Consider the following 21151-nt stretch of genomic DNA (forward strand, 5'->3'; position numbering starts at 1 on the left):
CTACTACGCATTCATCTAGATTTTTTTTTTGGAGTCAAACTCAGAAAGAAATTTAATCCTATAATCATACTAAAACTCTTCACATATTTGGGGATATCCATCATGTCCTAGAACTTCAACATAGCAGATGAAAAAGTCCTATTTCCTTCAACTGCTCTCCCATCAACATGGTTTGCAGACCCTTATAAACCATGCACTACCATTTCTATCACACTATAATTGTGTTTCTTAATATATTTACTAAAATGTAATTTTCAGAAATATGTACAATTTTCAAGATGTGATTGGACCTATACCAAATTTTACCTGTTTTTTTCTTTTTTTACAAATATCACATTTTCTTTAACTCAACTTCAGATTTCAATAACATTTTTGCCAGCTATATTATACTGCTGGCTCATGTTGAACACACACTTATAAAAGACATGGTTTATTTTATTCATTTATCCAATGTGATAAATATTTAAAAATACACACTACTACTTCTTGTTAAAAGCTGTGTGAGGTGCTGGGAAGATACAAATAAGATAAGGATTTCAATATAGTTGGTGAAACTGTTGAATTCATATAAAGTTCAATAAAATGTAAACAGTATGTAATTGGATCGCAGAGAAAGATTACTCAAGACATACTGAGAATCAAAGGTTTCCTGGGAGGTGCTATACAAGCTACCTCTTGAAAAATAAGGAGGAGGAAATTGAATCAGAAAGCACAAAGATGCGAAATAGCGTGATTCTTTGGAAAATTGAATCAGAAAGCACAAAGATGGAAAATAGTATGATTCTTTGGAAAAGAGAAAGTGTTCATAAAGTGTACTAGGAAGTCAAGCTAACTCAAATAAAAGACAATGCTTAGTCGATAAACTCTCCAAAGTTCTAGATTAAATTGTTCTTTCTCATGTTTAACCTTTGTTTAAAAATGTTGAACACATCCTCACTTCACTTCTTGATTATAAAGGAAACTTCTTTTTAAAAGTGCATTAAAGGACTTCTAATAAAAGATGGTAGATTGACTACAGATGTAGCTTTTGTATCCCTCCAGATAAACTACTCTAATGAAAGTAAAGAAATAAAAAGCCCATAAATCAAAATCAATGAAGAGTTTTAAGCATGAGAATTTTAAGCACTCAGGAGAATAAATGGGAAAAAACAAAAAAATACAAAGAACATCATCGTGAAATTTTAGAATACAAATTGATGGAAAATCTTAAATGTTTCTCTATATGTCATCTAAAGAGCAAAAAGAATCATACTAACTTTGAACTTCTCAACATAGATTGTCAACCTAGAACTCCGTGCCCTGTCAAACTATCAATCAATTATACGAGGTAGATTATAGATATTATCAGTCATATAAGAACTCAGAAAAGTTAACTCCCACCCATCTTTTCTTAGCGAGTCATTTAAAAATGCACTACTGTAAAATAAGAGGGTAAACTAACCATTAGATATAGATAGTTGATCAAACCTAATAGAGCAACAAAAATAAAGCCTGGGATGACAGCGTTGAGATAACTTACAGAAAAATTTAGTCCCATTTGGAGCAAGAGAACATTGAATTTTTAGAGGGAAGATCTTGGAGTACAGAAATAACAATAGATAGTGTAGCAAGATATTTGAAAAGGGGTGAGGCTGAAGAATCAGGCAATTAATTCAGGAGGGACAGAAAGGTAAACACAATTTCAAGGAGAAACATAAACCTGCACCATAAACAAATGTCATCATATTATACACTCTAACTTGTATTTACATGATCACAATTAGGTCATCACTGATTAGTGATTTAACTGAAAGTAGGTATATTGATGTTTATGAAGAATGAGGAGGGAGAGAAGAGATGGTATAGAGGAATACAATTGTCTCATTACTGGAAGCCAAAAAACAATGTTCAAACCTGACAGATCAAGGCAAGGAATAATTAGGGAGTGTGGGATTGACATGTACACACTGCTATATTTAAAATGTATAACCAACAAGGACCTACTGTATAACACAGGGAACTCCACTCAATATTATGTAACAACCTAAATGGGAAAAGAATTTGAAAAGGAATAGATACATGTATATGTATAACTGAATCACTTTGCTGTACACCTGAAACTCTCACAACATTGTTAATCAACCATAATCCAACATAAAATTGAAAGTTAAAAAAAAACCCTGACAGATCAAGATTTAGCAGTAAAAGCGTATGTTTTTAACAAGTGATGGTGACTCCTGAATGTTTCTGTTAAGGGAACTGGGAACAATTCAGTGAAACATTCCTCTTTCATGTTGATTTGTTTTCAGGATTACCTCCTACACTGTCTTCAACTCAATACCAGTTCTGTGTTGCCTTATTCTTGTCCAGAAAAAAACGGTGGATACAAGGGAGAGAACTCAAGTTAAGAGAAAGGCGGACAGGAAAATTCCAAGGTTAACCTGTTTATCAACAGAATGGAAGCTTCCAACATGCAATAAATTTTAATGTAGCCACCTGGACTTGAATTCAGCTGCCTATTTGCTTCCATGCTTTTGGCATTCTAGTATATCATCGTCCATATGATGTCAATTATGATGCTCTGGAGACTGTCATTTTCCATCAAGTCAGAAGAGAGAGCATATGTCTTCTCTATTACTCTTCCTGAAATGAAATTATTTTACAACCAGATCATTTAAGAAATGAAAAATATAATTTTGTACATTTATGGATTTTTGTTACTTTCATCTTATTAGATGTTTGAGGTTTTTTTTTTTTGGACCAACAATGTAGGAAGTAATTATGACAGATTTAGCCACATATTTTATTTTCCTTTTAGCGATTTCTCAGGTCCATTTAAATCCAAACATACACACTACTCTCACAATGGTCTCTATTGACTTCAACGAAGCACACTCTCTACTGATGTCCCCTGTGAGATAGAAAAGAAAGAAGCTTGTTCATAGATTCCCTGTAGCATATCTCCACCATTGATCCATGGTTTTAAGGGCTTTAGCCACTAATTTCCTCTCACCAATGGAGAGACCCATTGCTCGGTGTGTTTAGACTCTTATGGCTGCCCACTGTGACTTGTTCTTAATCTGCCTGAAAGTGTCAAAAGTCACGCTGCTGTTTGGAGAGAGAGTGATTTTTTTTTTTTATACCTGCTACTGGGAGTGATGCTTTTCTTAGTACTAAGATGCCCATGATAATGGAGACAGCTCTGAAATATATCTGTTCTGTTCTCAGTTGAATAAATAACCATGATAGTTCATTGACATATGTCAGAGAAGTTTTTAGCAACATATTTTCACTCAGGAAACTCCTGCATAGGTAGTACGTTAAGAAAAATTGCATGATGATTCTGTCACCAATGTCTAAATATAGATCAAAAATGTTAGTGTAATTAACAAAAGAAATCAGTTTGGTATTTGTAACATTCAAGCCTTAAAGCTTTAGGTGACTACTGTTCAGTATTATTCACACAAAGTGAGTATACAAGCAGTTTTTCTCATTAATGACGTATTTGATTTTAGACAAATAGGCCAAAAGTATTAAACAGCATAGCATATATAAAGATGTTTAACCTCACTGTTAATTAAATAAACACAAATTGAAACATCAATGAATTATTACTTTTTTATTTTCTAAATTAGAAATATTGAAAAAGTAATACTACTTAATGATGAAAATATTTCTGGTCGGAGAAGAAATCACTTCATTGTTTTGGAAAGCAATTTGTCCATAGGAATTTAAAACCACTGAAGTGTTTATCCTCACTGACACTTTAATCCCACTTTTGGGAATCTATCTTATGATACTAACCTGAAATACAGAAATAAAAGCATGAATAAATGTCTAGTCCAGCATTATTTCTAATTGATAAAAATCATCCCATAATATGGAGATGAATTAAACTATGATACAACCATATGATGTAATATTACACAGCCATTAATTTATTTTAATAAGAAGGGAAATACTTGTTATTTTGTGCTATGCTAAGACCACAGTCCAATCCTGAACATGATTGATATCAATTGAACTTAGAAGCTAAGAATCATTGGGCATCATTTGTACTTGGAATACCAAGTATCAACTTGAAATAGAATACTGTTTACATATGTGGTATTTTTATTGGTCAGAACTTAATCAGGTGCAAGTGAGAGATTCAAATCAGCTGGCTTATGGTACGATTGATAAAGTTTAGTGTCGTTCTCAGAGTTAAACAAAATGCTAAAAACAATACCACCGCCAACAACAACAATAACAACAAAATGCTTAAGAAGGACAGAATCCAAGACAGCATGAGGGAACACAAAGATTATAACCAAGGATGCCAGAGCTTCCAATTTTTGCATCTCTTACCTTGCCTTCTCTTTGAATGTTGGCTTCACACTCTCCTTCCCCAGGCACAATTCTATACACAGAAGGAACCATGGCCCCTTTTGTTAGTATATGAATATGTCTATATCCACAAAGGAAAGACTTCCCTAGGGAAAGTCTCTCCATAATTTTATTCATGAATAAGGTATAAGAAGAGGAACAGTAAAACAACATATGAATAATCATGCCCAGATAACTCCCTTCCCCTTGCAGGATTTATCTCCCGCTTTAAGAGACTAAGGAGTGGATCTGAGTGTAGCAATGCTAACTCCTTTCCTCCTCAAAGTATATAAAAGGGAGTAGACACATGTCCATTGAGGAAATCAGTATCACAGACGCCATCTCAGTATATGTCTCCTGGAATACAAGCAACATGATGTAAAGAATAAAAATAAGGGAAAAAAAAGCGGGCGCGGGAGAAACTGTATGGTCTGGTCACTCACCGTGGCTGTTCTCTTGCTCTCTGTCCCTGCTAGACTACTGCCTGCTTTGCCTACACCCTTTCACGTGACTGACCTTCCTGCATACTTGCCCTAGGCCCCAGCGCGCAGTAAGGGGCTTATACCTCTGCTGGTTTCCATAGTAACTAATGAGCCCACCTGAAGTCCATTCCTCCTATAACTGGTAACCTCCGCTTCCCTCCCAGGAGCAAAGATTGTCACCATGTCCTGCCCTCCATCTGCCTCACTGGGTGGGGTGTTGCTCCAAGACCTTGCTTCAGAAGTGTAAGCTCCCCCATCCATTACACCACTGATGTCTCTGTCACTGACTCTGAGCTCTTTCTTCAGTTTTGAAGCTGGGCAAGTGCAGGCCTTGTAGGCCAGCAGGGTGCAGCCCAACAGAAATATACCAAAATTTTTATGGTGGTAGTATTGTGGCTTTTAAAAATTAAACACAAATCAAACAAATTTAAAAAAAGACAAACTCTTAATGAGCTGTTTTGCATATTTTCTATTATGAACCTATATTTATTTTTAAATTGTTCCATAAACATTTCACAGAGTATGGAGGGAAGGGGCTTAAAATAAATATATAATAATATTAATATGTGAATGCATCACAGAAATGACAAAAGAAGGTTGAGTGCTAAAATATGAGTTGCTTGGTAGCATATGGACATTTCTTGGCATACCTAAGCAACTAAAAAGCAATAAAGGTTTTTGATCAATTGAATTAATGATGCAGCTGGAAGTGAAGGTAGGCAGAAATATACAACATAAATTTAAAAGAAACAAAAATTTTGTTCCACATTTTTACAAATGTAGAAAATATGTATTGTTTGCTGAGTAATGTTCATGTAAATTTCCCTTTTTTTTTTGGAAAATAATTAAACAGGTGACATAAATCAGAGTTACTATTCCAATTTATGTGAAACAGCAGCCCTGAAAATTATCCTGTATCTGCAAAAATGATTATAAAGACTCACCTTTGGACTTGATTGGTCAAATCCAGGATATTACATTCTGAAGAGCAAGGGATCCAAAGCTATCCTGTATATAAAGTTTATGATAACTTGTTTTTTAGATCTGGGAGCTTAGCAGAGTGTGCCCATTCCCTTGAAACAGGGTCATCCAGTGTATTAAAGGTTAAGATTTTGATAAGTTGGCTTTTCTGATAGTTTCTTAAAGTTTATAGCTATAAATCTATATTATAGATCACTTACCTCCTTGTATTAAAATATTAAGACCTTTTACCTAGATGTCAGGAAGAATCAATGAAAATGATGAGTTGGCACACTTTTCTCAGGGAGTTTTTTTTTTTTTTTTTTTTTTTGGCATGCTTGCCTCTCACTGTTGTGGCCTCTCCCGTTGCGGAGCCTGTGCTCCGGACAAACAGGCTCCAGCCCTGGACTGGGGCATGAACCCGTGACCCCTGCATCGGCAGGCGGACTCTCAACCACTGCGCCACCAGGGAAGCCCTCCCAGTGACTTTTAAAACTTCAGTTTGAAGCTTCAGTTAAGCTTCCTAAATAATACAGGAGTAATTTTTTTATTAATTCATTTAGCTCTGGCATTACAAAATAAATCCCCATGAAATGCAAACATGTTTTTCTTAACACTTCTCTATTAAGACCTATGCTGTTTGCTTGAACATGGAGACAGTTTGTGGTGACATAGTCATTAATTTATTTCCTTTGCATACCCCAGGGCTGGTGGCAGTTCTAATGGTATTCTTTCTACTGAAAATAGGAGAATCGCTGCTCAATGGGGAATTTGGGGATCCATGAGATGGAGACAAATGTATTTTCTTTCTTACATGAAAAATTATCCCCCCCAATATATATACTAGAACAATCTTGTCTTCACTAGATGGTAAAACACAGAAATATTTGGTAGAAAATCTATCCGTGTCTCTACCCTGTTGTTAGTATCAGGCAGAGAACATAGCCCCATGAAGTCATTGTGATGGTCAAATAGAGAAGAAATGAAACTAGAAGCTAACTTTAAGAATGTGCCTAAAAGCCCAGTAGGGTTCACAGAAAACTTCTGTGCCTTATTCCATAATTTTATTCATGAATAAGGTATAAGAAGAGGAAGAGTAAAACAACATATGAATAATCATGCCCAGATAACTCCCCTCCCCTTGCAGGATTTATCTCCCACTTTAAGAGACTAAGGAGCCAGAAATCAGTATCTTTGAATCACACAGCAGGCAAACTCAAGGTATCTATTTAAGCAATTCTTCTGATTAAGCCTTGATACTGCTGTTAGTTTCCCATTGTGTAGTATCTGCGACGTTGATATAAACTGAACACAGGGTTATTCCAAAATTAGAAGTCTCTTATGACTCAATCCCTGGACTTCAGAGGAGCCAGTTGGTCAGGAGCAGCCTCAGTCATCTGGGTCAGACAACAGAGTCCTGTGCCGCAGAGGACAGCAGCCAATGAGGCCATGCCATGGCAAAGATGCTCCTCACATACTGGGATGATATACAGCTTGAATCAGTTTAAAGAGTTTAGATCTGCTCTGCTTAACTCTGGATAAAATACGTCCAGTGAGTAGGTTGGACAGAATTATTTAATCAAGTTACATAAATCCACAATAGGTTCTTATATAACACACTCTCCACTCCATGGATGTACTAAATCTTCTCATATATATACATCACTGTGAGAGCATCCCTTTATAGGCACTTGAAATCACAGGGTTAAAGACCTCTCCAAATGCAAAAAGACTCTGTTCATTTGACAGAATAACATAGTAAACTCCCATTGGAATTTTGTGATTATTTAGACAGTGCTGCTGGTATTGTTTTGGCTTTTCCTTTGGTAATCTTGTCATTAATTCAGATAACATTTACTTTGGCAGTACACATCATTCCATGTTCAGTTGTCCCTTACTTCTTTGTTTATTCCTTTTTTAGCTAATAAAAATTATTAGCCCTACAAAACTTTAACAATTTAACTTTTATTATTCTGATGATGTGACTAATTTGTGTCAACTAAAACATGATTGATTTTATCCTCTATTTAACTCCTTGGGGGTCCCAATCACTAATCAGTGTTGAGTGAGAGAAGAGCAAAAAATGGATCAGGGAGTGTTTCAATTCTAATCATAGCCTTTGTAGACATTGTATTAGTTAACATTTGATACTTAGAAAAATACACATAAAATGTGTGCTGACGACTATTTGCTGAAAACTTCAAATTAATATTCCCAAACCAGACACTTCTCTGGAACTTTAGACTCCTATACAACTGTCTACTTGATATCTCCTCTTAGATGTCTCATAGGCGTCTTGAATTTAAAACACCCAAAGTGAGAGTCCAAACCTCCTCTTTGAAAAATCTGTTATCTTCTCTATCTCTATCTTCATTTAGTTCTTCAGGTCCAAAGCACTGAGGTTATCTTTGATTTCTCTCTCCCTTACATCATTTGTAATCCTCAAGTAAATTCAGTTGACGCCACCTTCAAAATGTGTGCAGAACCTAAACACTATCACCACTATCACTGTCACGGTCTTGGTGCAACTATCATAATTTCTCTCCTGAATTTGTATGATAACCTCCTCACTGGTCTTTCCATTTTGCCTTTGCTCAGTAGAGTCTGTTTTTTACCACAAAATCCAAAGAATCCTTAAAAACCAAAGACAGATATTCATAACCATCATATGGTGTCTCTTCCCTTTCAAAGTAAAAAGCAAAGATATTATAGTGACCTATGAGACCCAGTATTGCTGCCCCCAACCCTGTCATTCTCACCTCTCTTTGATTTCATGTCCTACTACTCTCCCTTTCTCTTACTCTACTCCTGAGTCCATGGTTACCCCATTATTTAAAAAAATGCCAGAAATGTTCCAGTCTCATAATTTTTGCTGTATCCCCTGCCTAGCATGTTCTTCCTTCAGACATTGTCTCATTCCCTCACCTCCTTCAGATCTTTGCTTAAATATCAGCATCTCAATTAGGCTTTCCCTAAGAAAATTATTTAAAATTACAATGCTCCAAAATACCTCCAGCACTTCTTCTTACTCAGTCCTGATGTCTTTTTCTCAATGCTGTTGTGACGTACTATAGGTATCAGGTTAAATTTCTCCCACTGCAGGCATTGAGACGAGAATTTTATTGCAAGTAGTAGTTTATTAGGAAAGTAATCCCAGAAAGTACCAGTAGAGTAGTAGAGAAGCGAAACAGGAAATGGAAGTCTACCAATACAGAATGTATTAAAGAGCAGGTTACAGCTGTGGTTAACTAGGGCTCAATTGTCATGGGAACATATGGGCCACTGTAGAGAAAATACCTGCGTTATCTTACACAATCTGTGAGAAAACTGGAGTATTTAACTGTCAGTTCATTTATGGCAGTTCCTCCTTTCTGCAAGCATATGCAGAATATGTTCAGGCAGCCATGGAAAGCCCTCAGGCAATTTGTTGAAAGTGTTTGCAGTAAGAAGCCATTAGATCTGAACACACCGGAAAAGTGCCTGCTACAGACATTGTCTGCTACAGTATACCTTTTGCACAATTCAGATCTACTCATTGCCCATATTAAGTTCACTCATTTTATCTATCATTGATTCTTTAAGGTGATGGTTAGCCATAATTCATAAATAAATAAATAAAATGTTAAAACAGGAGTGTTACTGGGAAAAGTTAAGGATCCCTACTATTGCAGTTGGCTCACCGGGCAGTAATTTGATTGCTTGCCCAAGTGGGTTAAGTCAGACCTTCATTTCTGAAGGGATTGAGCTCTTATTACCATGCCCTTGTCTGGCTTTGACTGCTTCAATTGCCCTTTCAAGGCTATTGCTAGGGCAAGAACACCAAGAGGCATCACAGTGAATTCAGTGAGTTCAACACAAACTGTTTCCTGCACTATTAGGTAGCAGCAATCTTATATTCTTATGATAATAAATATCAATTATGGCTTCCAGCATACCTACATCTCTTCTTTTCCCATTAGTCTTCTGGCAGGAGAACCCCAAACAGCAGCCATAGGTTTAATTTGCCTTGTACTGTTAAAGAAATGTCCCCTGACCCCCGAGAACCAAAACATTTAATCACATGGATCTTGAAGATGCATGGGATGGGAAGCATATATTCTGTAAGTGGGACACAGGGAAGGGTTGTGAGAGTGGTCACTCCTGCCTCCAACACTTGGTTTCTGGACGTATGTAGTCTACCTATCAGGAACACAGAACCAGGAGGTGGTCTTTTTTTTTTTTCTTAATGTATAGTGTATCTTGAAGGACAGCAGAATGTCATCCTCAAGCTGATGCCTTAACTGTGCCTTTAAAAGGTTGTTTCAGAGTTCTATCAGATTGTCAACTTGTGACTTTGTATAGTCAACTACACAAATATTTTCTAAATGATTTTATGTGTAAATTTTCTTGGTTTAGTAATATTAACATGATAGAATCTTGCTTTCAATAAATAAACTATCTTTTTATATCTGGGCCTCATTTTCCTCCCATACGACAGAAGATTGAGTTGGGTGATTTACATGAACTTTTCCAGTTCTCATTTATTCTGTATCTTATCCAGATAGGCAGAAAGCTATTTCTGCATCATTTTGGTATTTGTACTATGGAGAAAATACATACTCATTGAACTTGACCTTGTGATGGTAACTGTGTACTAATGGTATGTACCCAGATGTTATTTTCTCATCACGAAGTATCTCCTTAATTTATATCTACTTGAAATGTCGTAGTAGGCACTTTAAAAACAAAACTTTAAAATTATAGGAGCATTAGATCTCTCGTAAAGAAATTGGTAAAGCTAATAAAATCCAACATCGTGAGTAAATTAATTTTGTAAATAAGACAAAATACCAAGAACTGGTAATTGCCATATTTGGATATTATTCTCTATATTTCACTAAAAAGTTGACTGATGAAAAGAACAAGTTATGGAATTCATGCCACTGTATAAATGTTGAATCAGATAATTTTCTAAACCACTATGAAAACTAAAAACAACTTCGTGTAATTTTATAATTTCAGTCTTGACTGGGCAGCTGGAAAACCTTTTTTTTTTCTAAATAAGTTTTACCCTGCTATTCCAAGGTATCCAATTGTATTTCTGAAGATATAAATACCATCAAGGGTAGGCATATTCTTATACTTGTAGGCAGATGAAACACCCTTACTTATGAATACTGGAACCCAAAATTGATACTACATTATCAGAATTAGTGACAGATCTATCTCTTCCCAATAGGTGAGTCCAGCCTTTTACTATTAATTAGTGGTAAGAATTACAAGGCCTATGACCTTGGAGCTATGATAACCTTATCAGCCTAAGAATTACAAGACTGTTACCAGCACCTTCAAAAGACAGCATTATTTCATATGGTGGAATTAAAAGTTAAGATACAGCAAACGTACTGGGAATCAAAAAGCAAATGGTTTAGAACTAAACAGGAAAAGCTGAGGTTGTTGTTTATTATTAGAATTTTTATAGCTGATGTTCTATATCAATTTATTCATTCAACAAATATTTACTGAGTTTCTGATATATGCCAAGTATCCTTCTAGATATTGGGAATAGGATAATAATAAAACACTAACTCCTGATGCCATGGATCTTATAGTCTGAGAGAGTCTTACAGGGAGAAACATTTTTTTTTAAAGTATAGTGTTGGTAAATTATATACATGCATATATATATATATATATATATAATACAAGATGGTGTGATAAAAACTATGAAAAATAAAGGTAAAATAGGAAAAAGTACAGTACATGAAGAAGACAAAGAATGTTGCAGTTTTTTGAAAGGATGGTCAGCAGAAGGCACATTGAGGTAACATGAAAAAAAGTCTGAGGGGGTGAAACAACAAACCATAAAGCCATGTGGATATTCAGAGGAAGAGCCATCCTGGATGCAGAAAGAGGATGTGTGAAGGTTTTACCACAGAAACATGCCTGACAAGCTCGGGAATATCAAGGAAGGCAGTGTGGTGGAGGTGAATGAGCAAGGGGATGAATCATAAGAACTAAGATCAAAGAAACTCACAAGAGAACAGATCATGTAAGACCTTCAAGTTCATCATCCATTCAGAGTGAGATGGGAAGCCACTGGAGGGCTCTGAGCAAAAAAAGTGGCATGATCTAACTTAAATGCAGCACAATTACTGCATTTTCTGTGTTTAGAATAGATAGAAGAAGGCTCGGATGAGGGTAGGAAGACCAGTCAAGAAGCTGTAGTGAAAAATCTAGAAAAAGAGACTCGTCCAAGGGTATGTTACATCAAAGTTAAGGAGAAGAGGTTTTATTCTTTAGCTATTTTGAAAATAGAGGGAAATGAATTTTTTGTAGAAAGATGTAGTTCTCATTTAATGATATCAGAAATAACATGATTTGGAGGTAATATAAGGAGTGTTACTCTGATATTCAAGGTCTGAGGTGCTTACCTGTCATTCACGTGGAAATATTGAGTAGGCAGTTGGCTGCATTGATCTGGAGTCCAGGAGAGTGGTAAGCTTAGAAATAGAATTTAAAGCATTAGAATAGTGAAATAACCAAAGGAGTGGAGGGGAAAAAAAGCTGCAGTAACATTAGAGTTTTAGAGTTATCACGAAATAGCCCTTTTCTTTTAAATTATAGCCTTTACATTAAAAACACCACTTGATCTCACAGTCGATAGCTAAGCCAATAAAGTAGTCATTCATCTCCTAGCTATTAGTTAATAATTTAGTCATGTTCAGTTATCACAATAATTCAACTATAATTTAATAATTCAGTGAAAATCCGAGATGGTTTTTTTTTTTTTTAATGCTTTCAGCTCGCCCTTAGGGTAAATAATCTATACAACATGCATAGCATAATCAGGAAGAAGCAAACACACTTTTGACTCTGATGAAAGCCACCAAGGATATATGTTCCATACAACATTTCATCACTGGACTCAGGAATCATTACATGCAATGTTAATTTGTGAAAATATGTAAATTCATGGCTTCTACAATATGCTTTTCCTAACTCACAGGTGTAATGGACAAAAAAACAGTATTTAGTATTTTTCTAGGAATATGAGTGATATTTTGCAGATTTTTAAAATTTATTATAGTCACATAGGGAAAAAGTCAGGTCCCCAGAGGGAAATAGATGTCGTACTCAAAGTGGGTAATTTGAAGTCAAGTTTAATAAAGGGGAAAAAGTGACAGCAAGATTCAGAGGGGTAACTTGGTAGATGTCATAAAAATAGTAAGCTGTATAATTGTCATTTAAAACTTAACTCTTTCTGACTTCAAGTGTACAGATTTAACATGATACCACACTTTTGAGATCTACCTTCACTGTTTGGAATGGACAAGTCAGGGGGAAAAAACCCAAATCTCAAAGTATTTCACCAGACCAGTTCACATACATGAAACTTTGTAGGTTAATGTTTTAGAGCAGAAAATGTAGTATTGCTTCTATTAGAAGAGAATAATAAAGGTCAGGGTCTTCAGAGAATTTAATACAATTAGAATTACTAATAAGAAAATGCTCTAAAATGCTTCAAATATTCTTTATTTATGTGGGGAAAAAACTTACTAAATATTATGTAAGCATTTAATTAGGGGGATCAATAATTAATTATAAACACTGGGATATTTCGAGAGCATAATAGGTATTGTATACTTGAGTCTCATGGTCATTCTGTTTAGTCTGCTTTCTCAGTGCTTCATGCCTTTGTCCCTTGCTTTCTCTTTCCACTATCCTAACTCAGCTTTATTTCTTGGTTAGACTCACACCACATCTCAGGGCTGGGCAAAAAAAAAAGAAAAAAAAATATATATCAGACTTTTACTCACACTATCCTCAGCATTTATAGATTAAGGGCCTCTTCCACATATGAAACTGCTGAAGTTATTTTTCTAATCCTATGGCCAGTTAAATCTATCATGCCTTACATCAACATTATCATTCTTCATCATCCAGTATAAAAGATCATCCACTGTTCTATCTTTTCCTATACTGTTATTTGTATAATGCTTTGAGATTCCTTTCCTTGACCAAACTTACAACTTCTCACCACCACCCAAACCACAACTGAGAAAACTTTAGAAAACTCAAGAATTGAAATGGGCATCTCCCTCCAGTACTTAGTAGCAATATTATTTTAAAATGGTCTCCAGTGCTATGCCTAAATTAATACATGTTTATAAGACTGAATTTGTAAAGCATAGGTTTGAGTTTTCAGAGTGTTGGATTGGTTGGGACATACCCAGTGATGAATAGTTAAAATAACAATGACATCCAATTAGCATCATAAAATAAAAACAGACTCCCTGTTAAAAGCAATGAAACTAGGCAGAAACATTCTATCTGTTCCTGCTGTCACTGCTAAGACCAGTTAGAAGCACTGATCGTCCACTCACCAGGCATCTTAGGGAATCTCAAGTATGCTAAGATAAAATTCAGCATCCATTCCTAACAAAAACTCCAAAAGGCAGAGAATAAGATTAATTAAATATGACCAAAAGCCATAGAGATGAAAACAAAACAAATTTTGTTTAAATGGTAAACATTTTAAAACCATATCTTTACATCTAGTACAAGATAAGATTATTCACTGTCACTATTATTATGTAACATTGTTTTGGAGACTCCAGCAAATAAACTAAAAACAAACAATTTTTTAAAGATGCAAATATTAGAATAGAAAAATCTTCCTCAATTAAGTAATAGTTTATCAAAAAGAGCAAAGCTCTAGTTTTATATAAGATTAGAATTTAATTAACAGTGGAATTTGTTAATCTTGCAAAATACAAGAAAATATTGTCAGTAAATTTTTTTGATATTAACTAACAAAAAATCGAAGTACAAATTTCTATCCACAAAGGTTTTAAGCAAAACTGCATTACTCAGAAATAAGTAGAACAATAAATGTATAAAACCTATTTTAAAAGTAAAATGTCTTATTGAAGGTCATAAGCAAGAGTTGGAAAATGGAAAAGTATACCAAGTCGTTGGACAGGAATACTATTATAAAATGCTAATTTTACTAAAATTAATATATGCATGTAGAGTTATTCCAACTAGAATTCCAAAGACGGTTTGATAATCAGATTTTTTTAAATTCTTCACTTTGCACCAAAGGACAGATAACAGAGAAGATCCAAAACAAGGACAAGAGTAACAATAGAAAATGAAGAATAGTGGAAGTGGGGACTGATGCCTTACTGCTTATTAACAGAAATGACTCCACTGTAAACTTAAGTGCATTATTAAAGAGAAATTAGACAATGAGACAATTAGAATCAAGTAATTGGTCCAGGCCTTACTTTACTCAGGGGAAAAATTTTTAATTGCAACATACATGAAAATATACACACACACACACACATATATATATATACACACATGTACATATACAGATATATATTCTGAACATTACATATCTGTATGTATATATTATATTAAGTATAGATATAGTAATTTACTTCATATATACCATAATGTTTTGGAATAGTTATGTATATATATATATATATACACATATAAAATGTGTTCCTGTGTGTGTGTATAATTGCTATAGACTCAAAAATAGACAAAACCTAAATATGTGAAGAACAGGAAACAGCAAACATGTTAGGCAAACATGTATTCGTTGTTTATTTTATAATCACACACATACACATAAACACATATGTACACACATATCCACATAAGTGCACATGTATAGTTTTGTCTACATATTTATATAAAATTCTTATGTATTAGATGTTCCATAACTCTTTGTATTTTAATAGACTTTATTTTTGGTGCACTTTTAGGTTTACAGAAAAATTGAGCAGAAAGTACAGAGAGTTCCCACTTACTCTTCTGCACCCCTCCTCAGGCATTTTTTCCCCCATAATTAAATTTGGCATTAATGTGGTGTATTTGTTACAAGTTATGAACCAATATTTATACATTATTAACTAAAGTCTGTAGGTAGGATTCACTCTTTGTTCTATGGGTTTTGAAATATTCGTGTCAAGTACACACTATTACAGTACCATATAGAATAGTTTCACCACCCTAAATGTCTCCTGTACTCCACCTATTTCTCCCTCTCCACAAACCACTGGAAACCACTGATCTTTTTATCGTACCTTTAGTTTAGCCTGTTCCAGAATGTCATACAATTGAAATCTATAGTATGAAGCATTTTAGACTGCCTTCTTTGATTTAGCAATATGTATTTGAGTTCTCCAAGTCTTTTAGTGGCCTGTGTTAATTTCCTTTTATTTATTTATTTTATTTATTTATTTTTTTAATTTGTGGCTGTGTTGGGTCTTTGTTGCTGCACTCGGACTTTCTCTAGTTGCGGCAAGCAGGGGCTACTCTTCCTTGAGGTGCATGGGCTTCTCATTGTGGTGGCTTCTCTTGTGGAGCATGGGCTCTAGGCGCATGGGATTCATTAGTTGCAGCATGCGGGCTCAGTAGTTGTGGCTCACAGCCTCTAGAGCACAGGCTCAGTAGTAGTGGCACACGGGCTTAGTTGTTTCACAGCATGTGGGATCTTCTTGGACCAGGAATCCAACCGTGTCATCTGCATTGTCATGCAAACTCTCAACCACTGCGCTACCAGGGAAGTCCTCTTTTTATTTTTGAATAATATTCCACTGTATGAATATACCACAACTTATTTATCCATTCATCTATTGAAGGACATCTGGACTGCTTCCAGTTTGGGGATATTATGCATACGGCTGTTACATACATTCGTGTGCAGGTTATTGTATCAACATACATTTTCAATCATTTGGGTAAATAGCAAGGAGTGATTGCTCTATCGTAAGCCACTGTTTAAATTTATAAGCAACTGTCAAACTCTGTTTCAAAAAGGCTGTACCATTTTCACATTCCCTCCTGCAAGGAATAATAGTTCTTACTCCAGATTTTTTTCAGCATTTGATGTCTTTAGTATTTTAGTTTTTAGGTATTCTAATAGGTGCATAGAGGTATCTCCTGGTTTTAGTTTGCAATCTTCTAATGAAATTATTATACATCTTTTCATATGCTTATTGGCCATCTGTTTATCTTCTTTGCAGAGATATCAGTTCATGTTTTTGGGTTATGTGTTTTCTTATTGTTGAGTTTTAAGAGTTTTTTGGATATTTTGAATAAAAACCATTATCACATATATATTTTGCCTATATTGTCTTCTAGTTTATGGTTTGTCTTTCCAGTCTTTTAACTGTGATGTTGCAGAGTAGAAGTTTTCCATTTTAATGAGTCCAACTTATTAATTTTTTCTTTCAGGCATCATCCATTTAATGTGCATCCTAAAAACTCATCACTAAGTCCAAGATCAGCTAAATTTTCTCATATATTATCTTCTAGAAATTTCACAATTTGTGCTATACATTCATACCTATGATCAATTTTGAGTCATTTTTTGTGAAAGGTGTAAAGTCTGTGTCTAATGTCATTTCTTTACATGTTGGTGCCCAGCTGTTCCAACACCTTTTGTTGAAAAGACAATCCTTTGAATTATCTTTGCTTTCTTGTCAAAGATGAGTTGACTATGATGGTATGGGTCTATTTCTGGGCTCTCTATTCTGTTTCATTGATCAGTCTGTCTGTTCTCTTTCCAATACCATAGTATAATTACTGTAGATTTATAATAAGTTTTCAATTCAGGTAGCATCAGTCCTCTGAGGTTTTTTTTTCTTCAGTATTGTGTTTGTTATTCTATGTCTTTTGCCTTTCCATATAAACTTTAGAATAGTAGTTGATATCCAAAAAAGAAAATAATTTGCTGGGATTTTGATTTGGATTGTTTTGAATCTACACATCAAATTGGGAAGAATTGACATCTTCACAATATTCAGTCTTCCTATCCATGGACATGGAATATTTCCACATTTACTTATATTTTCTTTGATTTTTTGTAATCAGAGTTTTACAGTTTTCTTCATATAATTTTAATGCACATTTTGTTAGAATTAAACTTAAGTGTTTCATATTTGTTGTGCAAATATAAATGGTGCTGTGTATTTTTATTTCAAATTCCAGTTGTTTATTGATGGTATATAAGAAAGCAATTTCTGTACAATTGCTGTACACCTGAAACTAACACAACAGTCTAAATCAACTATATTTTGATTTTAAAAAATCCAGATCATTTTCAATTTGAAAAATATTGAAGCATATTACAAAAGCAAAAGTTGTAGCTATTGTCAGCAACAAAGGATAAATGATTAAATTCATGCAGAGCACATTTAAGACTGATGAAGAACTTGAATGTTTCTTTGTTTGTGTAAGAACCTGCATGCCTAATGGAGATGTCTATAAATGACATTCTGGAATGAAAAACTTAGAAAATGTTATTACAATGGTAGAAATTAAAGCCATCAAAGAACACTTGAATGGGTTATTGACATTTGATCAGAAGCCCTCTTTCTTATAGTCTTTTAAAATTGAAGATTACAATGGCCTCCATGCCTACATAGTCTAAATTATTTTATTCATCTAAAAATTATAAAAGTGTATCTCCAGATGTAAGTGCCACACAGGTGCACATTTGGCAACAAATACAAGAATATTTTTATCAATAAGGTAATTTGGTTAGTATTTGTAGTCATTATTTAGTAGTTTCTCACTGGATATCAAATCAGATTACTTGCACAAGAGCTAGCTAGGTTTCTTATTTCCTCTGGGAATCTAAGTAGGTATATAGAATGTCCTATATTTTAATTTTTTGTATTTGTGTTTAAATTCTATTCAGATGACTATACGTTTTCTCTTGGAATTGCTGGCAATTTCCTCATTTCAATCAAGAGTTTCATTTGCTTAAATTAAAGACTAACATAAATGTCTGTGTGTGTTTGTTTATCCCAAGTATAAAGGGACTTTTCCATGTAAATATGTAAATGTATGTACCACCTTCTGAGTGTTTAGTATAATTGGTTGGTAAGCTGTTTATATTTTACTTTCTCATGGATTTCTCAGACTACACTTTTGCTTCAAAGTATGTAAGTAACACATTATGCCAAACATATTGAAGACGTGTTCCTTTTGGAGTGTTCAGTTGCTAGGCACCTCTTTCATATCCCTATGCATCAGTTTTCAGTGGGGTAATTGTATCTACTTTTTAAGTTTGCTGTAAGAATCAGTGCATTCATAGATGTCTAGTGTTCCTGACCTATGATAAGTAAGTTAAATATTAGCTAATTGTTTTCCTTAGGTAACTAATGTCTTGCTATCTATCAGAAACACATGAAAAAAAATGCTATCCAACAAAAATGTTTAAACTAATTGATTTCTGAAGTTGGTTATACCTACGAAGTCTTTCTTTTTGTTCTTTTGAATATGTAAATAAAATTTAGATCAATGCCATGATACTCTACCAAGATATCATAAAGTTTCTTAGAACTTTATTACAGCCTTCAGTTATATGAATTGCTACTGCAACCTGCTTTTTATCACAAATCGTTTTTAGTTTCTTAGATATCTTATTTAAATATTTAACTTATACTTATGACAACTTCAAAGGTTTTCCACAATTAGTCTCTAACAAAGTCAAGATCGACCTTCAAGATATTCCATGATTTTGACTCCAACTTATCTTTCCATTCAGTTTTTTTTTTTTTTTTTTTTTTTTTTGCGGTACGCGGGCCTCTCACTGTTGTGGCCTCTTCCGTTGCAGAGCACAGGCTCCAGACGTGCAGGCTCGGCGGCCATGGTTCACGGGCCCAGGCGCTCCGCGGCATGTGGGATCTTCCCAGACCGGGGCACGAACCCGCGTCTCCTGCATCGGCAGGCGGACTCTCAATCACTGCGCCACCAGGGAAGCTCCATTCAGTTTCTTAATAAGGCAAACTGAACTTCTTGCTGCTCTCAATTCACATAGCAATATATATGATTCCTGACCCCCCCCCCCCCACCTACGCAATCCTTCCTCTCATATTGATAGGCTGGAAATTCTCATGGAAATGCTAACTCCACACCATATGCAATTAAGTCCTGATCTCAATTATGTCCAATATTTCTTCACTAATATACCATATACACATGGGAGATAAAGTTCTTATTCCAGACTTGTTGGAATCTATAAATAGGCTTAGCTAAAAAGGCTCCAATTAGTGCATGAAATTGGTGAAAGCTTATGTTTAAAAAGTTATCACCCAAGCCCTGTTCCAGTGACACCTTGGAAACATCTCATCTTGGGTGAAATAATTAGGTGGTAATGAAGAAAGCTACTATAAAATAAGCTAAAACAAAACAAATATAAAGTTACTCACAGCCAGGATATGAACGACAGGGAATGAATTAATAGCAAAATCAACATTAGATGTCATAGGAAAGGATTTTATCAGTTATATAAACATTTAATATCAAGTCTGGAATTTGAGTCTCAGAAACTTTTTTTATACCAAAATTTTCACATTCTCATTGGGTGGTTCCAATTCCACGTTAGGTGGAGTAAACACATGCTTTCCTTTCTCTCTCACTGAAAACTATTATAAAACCTGTACAGAATGTATAGCCTAGCTATTTGAGGACTCTGAAAACAAAATAGCAACAAGCAGTTTGGGGAAGAACACCAGAATCCAATGTACTACCAAATCTGTATTGAGTTTACCTTTTTCCTTTTTTTTTTTCTTTTATTTTCTCTGGTATGCCCCAACCTGAAGTCATCTCAGTTAAGAACCCAAAAGTTAGTAATGCAGGGCAGACAAAGAGAGAGATACGAGAGTATTGTATCTTGAGGAATAGGAAAAGGAACTCCTTACATCTCAGAGTGAGGAAAAGTCCCATTTTTCTTTTATCCTTTCTCTCCATTCTTTTGTGCTCTAACTCCCAAGGAATTTCACAGTGGCAACTGGAGCCTATAGGAAACAATTCTAAGGGATAAAAACTCTCCTCTCCATTCAGTAAAACTGGTGTCCCATGAGTAACTTTCTCTCTCCATTTCTATCTCTATCTTTCTTACACTTACTCTTGCTCTCTTTCTCTGTTTCTTGGCTGTGGGTTCAGTGCAATCACAGAAGTGAACAGTGTCTGCTAGTACACCAAAATGTGAGCCTTTAGAAAGAAAAAGTACTTGGTAGAGAGCAGGGAGGGAGAAGCTTGGGAAACCTCCTCCAGGAAGTTAAATAGGAACTCCTGAGCTCACCACCGTACTGTGCACCTATGAATCTGACCCAGACTCTCATATCGAAGACTTTGAGAATAAAATAATGGCGGATCTCCACCCAGATCCCAGAGTGACCACTGAGTGACTCACAAATAGGCAGATCTGAATAGCACTACAAAGTTTTGAAAATTGAACTGACTTTATAGCATCAGTTCAAAGAATATAGGATGGAATTTTTAGCCTAAATCTAACAAGGTCAACTGCCTGCCAGAACAAAAATATCAACATACTCCAGAGGATCTAAATA

This window comes from Leucopleurus acutus, assembly GCF_964270905.1.
Source record: "Leucopleurus acutus genome assembly, chromosome: 11".
NCBI lineage: Eukaryota > Metazoa > Chordata > Mammalia > Artiodactyla > Delphinidae > Leucopleurus > Leucopleurus acutus.